Genomic DNA, 6958 nt, shown 5'->3' with positions numbered 1-6958 from the left:
AAACATTTTCATTCTTGCATGTAATGTAAGGTTTAGTAACTGTCAAGGATCATTATAGTGGAAAATAGAGAGGAACCTTTATTTGAAGATCAAACTTTATGGAATATTTATGATCTACTTGCTCAAATTGAATGTAGGGAAATTTTGGCAAGGTTTGAAACATGAGTTGATAATGATTCAGGTGGAGGAGGATTTTGTGAATATGTTGTATAGTGATGAAAATAATTGTTTTGGACATTGTAATAATATGATAGAAAATTTTCAACAAACTTACTTACAAATTTAAGGGTCAAGTTTTTCCATTATTGGAGCTGTGCTGTGTGTAAAAACTGAAGGAAGTATTATTGAAATAATTAATTCTAAGGAGGTCTTTTAATTTTTTTCACTTTAGATAGGACCTCATCAATATTAATTGAACATGTTGCTTGTCCTTTTTACTGCAGATATAAGTAATTGTGAGAGTTCAATATAATAGATTACTGCAATCATTTAAATAGCTGTCTGTAACTGGAGACAATTCTATGAAAATTTACCATGACCACACAAGTATTTAATCTAACGCCTTCCTTGTAAACAAAATTTGTGCCACCTCCACCAGGTGACATAACTATAAATAAACAGTGTAAAAAGCAACACTTATTCACCCTTTTAAATTCACTGAGCTTTGTCTATATTCAAATTAGATGGCTGTATTGTAAATTTGGAACTGAAAAAGCAGCAGGTAACGTTTTTCTGCTCTGCCACATTCAGACTCGGATTTACTGAAGGGTTGATGGTCATCACATTTCAAGCATTATGTGATGAGTGGATTCCTCATAAGAGGCAAGAATTGACTTTCTTGTGACCCTGGTTAACAAACACACGACAGACAAGCAAAGTTTGTGAATTTGATGAAATTTTTCCCACAAATGAAATTCTTTTTAGGTTCTAATGAATGTGAACCTTCCGCATGTAAGGTAAAAGTACTTGTGATTAATTTATGTCCTGTAGGAATACTGTAACTGATAGGTGAGACTTCTCTAGTCTGGCACTTTAATAATCATGAGCTAATCATTGAGAAGCACTGCTGAATAAAAAAAAAAGGTGTGGAATTTTAGTAAGTCTGAGGAGGAGATTGGGGAATAATATGTTTTGTGTAGTAATCATATATTGTTATTACACACACACATATATATATATATCTATATATATATATAAATGGATGTATGTGTGTATGTTTGTTCCGGCATGCCTCTTGAACGCCTGAAGCAATTCCAACCAAACTTGGTATACATATGACTTACAATCTGGAAAGAAGTGCTGTGGGGGTAAGACACCCCTGGCACTCCTAGGGGTGAGGGTGACATGTAAAAATTAGGGCTGAGCCGATACCACCTTGAACCCATACCAATACTCTTACCTATTCCCACTGATACCGATACTTGAAAATTGGAATAATTAAAATTTGTTCAAAATATTGATCAATATTGGTGTGTAAATACTCTTCTCCAATTATATGCATCAGTTTACCAAGAAGTTGGCTTTGGATATTCAAGAATTACATCAGAATATTAAAACACGTGTTATGTAATCACAAAATACAGGTTTTTTTTGTGTAAAATTGGTGCAAAGTAACAATAAACTTTGAATTTTGCATTATTTCCAGTTAATTAGACTCCGCGAAAGTGTTGTGCGGCATTTTTGCGGACCCTGTGAAAGACCAAAATGTCGGAAAAGTATCGGCTGATATCGGTACATGAACTCCAACTTCCATACTTCCAAATACCAATAGCACTGTTATTAGTGTGGAATCCATAGTTTTCGGGGTCGGTAAGATGAATAGTGACACTCCAAATGCCATTCAACTCCAAGTTCATCACCTATCGGCATGGGGGATGAGAGGGGGTGAAAAATAATAAAATATATAGAAATGGATGTATGTGTGTATATACATATGTATGTATGTTTGTTCCGGCACAACTCTTGAACACCTGGAGCAATTTCAACCAAACTTGGTACACATATGACTTACAATCTGGAAAGAAATAGTGTAGGGGTAAGCATCCCTAGGGGTGTGGTGGGAAGGGGGTGAAATGTAAAAAGAATGCAAAATGACCGATATTAGTGTGGAATCCATAGTTTTCGTGGTTGCTAAGATGAATAGTGCCACTCTGAATACCGTTAAACTCCCAAGGTCATCACCTATCAGCATAGGGGGTCAGAGGGGGGTAAAAAATAAAATGTCAAAAATTACATACATTACTGACGAATCCATAGTTTTCAGAGTTGCTAACCTAAAAATGTTGTTTATAATCGTGTTTTGAGTTAAATTAATATTATATTGAATTTGTAAAATATTTTACTTTATAATTTGAATACTGTACTTATACTTTCAAATACCTGTAAATAAAATTAGTTACATTTTACACTATAGTTAGAATTCATTATTTTCTTGTCTAACAGAAGATTGAAATAAATAAATACCTGGGCAATGCCAGGTAATCAGCTAGTATATACATACATATATATATATATATATATATATATATATATATATATATATATATCCATTCCCTCCCAATCTGCACACACCCACCATCCTCCCTGCAGTAAACACTGGTGAAAGGATCTGCTCGTAAAACCCTTGTTCTATCACTTATTTCTGGCACCAATGTGCGGACGGTATTCTGTGCCTCTACGCTTTTGTTTTTTACTTCCATTCTTTCTACCTACCTGAGGGCCTGACAGTCTCCACCATATCAATGCTCATCCCAGACAACCCCAGCACCCCCACTTTTTACCTACTGCCCAAAATCCATAAATCTGGCAACCCTGGTAGACCCATCATGTCCAGTTACAACTCACCTTCTGAAAGAATCTCAGCCTTTGTTGACTTCCACCTCCAGCCTCTTGTTAAAGCTCTGTCCTCCTACCTCCGGGACACCAAACACTCCCTTAAAAAATCAACTCTCTCCCACCATTGCCTGCCAACACAATCCTTGCCACCATCGATGTTACTTCTCTCTACACCAACATACCTCACTCCCATGGCCTCCGCTCAATAAAATCCTTCCTCAACAACAGACCAAAACCCCACAACCCCAGCACTAATTTCCGGACCCATCTAGCTCACCTTGTCTTCACGTGCAACTTCACCTTCTAAGATAAGCACGGTCTTCAATTCCGGGGCACAGGCATGGGTAGCAGAATGGCCCCATCCTATGCCAACCTTTGCATGGGCAAACTTGAACAAGAGTTCCTGGAGACCCAATCCCTCAAACCTTGCCTCTGACTCAGTTTCATCAATGACATCTTCATGCTCTGGATACATGGAGAACCTTCCCAGACCAACTAAACCACTTCAGCTCCATCAACTTCACCTGGACCCACTCCACCAAACAAATCACCTTCCTGGATGTGCACATGAAGGAAGGACATTTGGAACCCTCTATCCACATCAAACCTACCAACCATATGCAATACCTACACTACACCAGCTCCCATCCATTCCACACCAAGAAGGTCATCCCATTCTCCCTGGCCCTCAGAGGTCAATGCCTCAACACCTCACCCACCTCCCGATAGAACTATAACCTCTGCCTACACCAAGCCTTGACCAACGGTGGATATCCTTCCATCCTGGTTACCAAACAACTATCCCGAGCTGCTTCATACACCTCCACCAAGAAACCTGCCACCAATCCCCCTGCACTTGTCACCCAATATCATCCCCACCTCAACAAAATCAGACACACACTACCTTCCTTCCTTCCCATCCTGCACAGTGATCCTGACACAGGAAATATCTTCCCCGACAAGCCCAGAGTGGTTTTCAAACACCCTCCCAATCTCTGGTCCACCACAATCAACCTACTCACAATCAACTCGCCCCCACCCACAAATGCAACTGCCCAAGGTGCAAAACCTGCCCCATATTTGTCACTTCCCGCACCCTTCAGATCCACACTGCCACCGGCAAATTCACCCTCTATCGCAAAGGAACCTGCTACAGCTCTAACCTCATTTATATCCTCACCTGCAATATCTGTGGGAGCTTCTACCTGGGGGAAACATCCACAGCCCTGAACCTCATCAACAACCACCACTCCTCCACCCAAAACCTGGACTTTGCTGTTGCCATTCACACCAATCACCACAATATTCCCTTCAATGACTGCTTCCAGGTAGTGATCGTCCACTCCTTGCCCCAATCCACCAACACCTCAGTATGCAGAAGATGGGAGAGGGCCTACTTATCAGCCATGAGCACAACCACACCTCCTGACCTGAACAAAGGCCACCCACCACTTAGTTTTGAACAGCTTTGCAAAGGAACAACATGATTTGTTCGTGTGTGATACTGTCTACTTTTTCCTTTCCTGGACCTGGCAAGACTGCAGGCCATGCTATCGCACTGTTTGTGTAGCTTACTCCACAAACCTTTTTTCTACTCCTGATCATGTGACATGCCGTCACGAAAGTTTGAAGTTTTTCTGCTTCTGGTGAGTGTCTCCTCTTTCATTTTTTAATTAGCCCTTGTGGCCCTCCTTCCTTTTTCCTCTCTCTCTCTCTCTCTCTCTATATATATATATATATATATATATATTATATATATATATATATTATATATATATACACACACACAAATTATGAAGGAGAGAGTAAACACTTACCACATACCACACGAAGAGAAAGAGTTTGATATTTCAAGGCCTCGGCCACATTTTCTTTTCAACGGAGAAGAAAGCGAATGTGGTAAGTGTTTACTGTCTCCTTCATTTGTATTTATCCGCCCTTCTGGCACCTTTTCTGATCCTATTCCAGTGGTGTGTGTGTGTGTGTGTGTGTGTGTATGTATATATATATATATATATATATATATATATATATATATATATATATATATTATATATATATATATATATATATATATATATGACATAGGAAACACCACAATAAGAAAAGTGTTTTATATTTTGCGGGTTTTTACTGCATGATCACCGAAGAGAAAGAAGAAGCGCAGAATAATGACGATGGCATCAGTACAGAGTTTCCAGAGTAAGGTGATAGATTACAGACATCAACGACAAGGTATTTTAACCAGTGTTTACTGCATGGTTGAGTTGGGGGGGGGCATGCATGCCTGATATGTAGGCACTTTCCCATCGCCTGCAGGAGGAGGTGTTGGTGCATGAGGGTAAAAGGTGGATTACAGCCACAGTGAAACAGTTGTTGTTGGTGTGGGTGGTGACAGTGAGGTTGGAGTGTTGGGTTGAGGATCGGTGGTTATTGACTCTGAGGTTGAGGGGAGTAGAGGTTTCTCCTCCCAGATTTGGCAGATGAGGGTGTATATGAGGTTAAACCATTAGCAGGTGTGCCCTTTGGGTGAAGGGCAAACTCACCAGCGGCGGTATGGATCTGGAGGGTGGGGGAGGTGTATTTCTGACCAAGATGTTTGTGAGGTTGTGGGGAGGGGAGATGACCTTAGGTTTGTCCCGAAAGATATCCTTGGTGTCAGGATCACTGGGAAGAGGGAATGTTTGATTTTCATAAGGTGGGGTTGTATTAGGTGATCAGTGCAGAAGGGTTGGTTTTGGGTTGTATGGTGCAGGTGTGGGAGGTGGCTCTGGTGATTTGTTTGTTGATGAGGGTGGGAGGGGTAGCTATGGTTGATTAGGGCTTGGTGCAGGCATAGATTGTAGTTTTGGTGGGAGGAGGGGGATGAGTTGAGGCTCTGAGAGCTAGGAGAACGGGATGGCTTTTTGGTGTGGTAAGGGAGATATGGAGGTGGTTGGTCAGTTTGATGTGTATGGATGTTTCCAAGTGGTCTCCGACGATATGGACATCCACATTAAGGAAGGTCACTGGTCTTTGGAGTGGAACCAGGTGAAGTTGGTGGTGAAGTTGTTCAGTTGGTTTAGGAAGGTAGCGAAGGAAGTTTGCCATGTGTCCAGATGAGCAAAATGTCGTCAATGACTCTTAGCCAGAGGAGTAGTTTCATTTGTTGGGAGTTTAGGAACTCCTGTCTCAGCCTACCCAGAAACAGGTTAGTTCACGATGGGGCCATTTGTGATACCCATGTCCGTGTCACGAATTTGCACGTAGTGCTGGTCTCCGAGGGAAGTTGTTGCAGGTGAGTACAAGGTTTGTTAGTTGAATCAGGAAATGGGTGCTGGGACTGTGTGGTCTGGGTTGACTGTTAAGCAATATATTTAAGTATATGTACGTGTGTGTGTGTGTGTGTTTAATCTGTAGGACCTTCTCCATGACGTAGTCATAATGCTATGTAACCTTATAATAATTTCCGTTTCTTGTACAACACATACCGATGTACCGGCTCGCATGTGATAATTGATGCATTGATTGATTGATTTGGTGTTTTAAGTCCATTTCATGCACAGTAAGACTAATGAGGACCAGTTTAAAGTGGGATCTGAACCACTATGTACTCCACTAGGTATCGAACCTGGGACCCCTTGATTACAAGGCAGTGATGCTACCACTCCGCCTCGGGGAGGCCAATAGTGATGCACACACTGTCTCAATGGGTGTTCGGAGTTGAATCCCCAGTGAAGGCATATAGTGTTTATGTGCCACTTTAACTGTTAGTCCAGTCCAGTTTAGCATATCTGTGCCTAAAGTAGAAATGAAGGAAACCTTTACTGATAATCTGGGTCTTGTAAAAAAGTTATTTGAAATACTGATTTCATTGTTTGTCGTTGATTGAAAAGTTCTACTTGGAACATTACTCCATCAGAAATTAACAATACATGCACTCTACTAAGGGGTAAGATTAAACAGAAATGTTAAATCTAACTCTGCTGTGTAAGATGCAAGCATTCAGATATACATCAATCAAATGAGCTAAAAATAGGTTATAATATTGGTCTTTATAACCATGCTTTGTACAGAATTAGTATCAACACAAGAAGTATAATTTTGCTTTTACATAATACAAGCAGGGGAGTGGACAAAACAC

This window comes from Lepisma saccharinum, chromosome 8 (genome assembly GCF_977018435.1).
Source record: "Lepisma saccharinum chromosome 8, izLepSacc3.1, whole genome shotgun sequence".
NCBI classification, from domain to species: Eukaryota; Metazoa; Arthropoda; class Insecta; order Zygentoma; family Lepismatidae; genus Lepisma; species Lepisma saccharinum.
Note: the sequence above shows the minus strand (reverse complement) of the source record.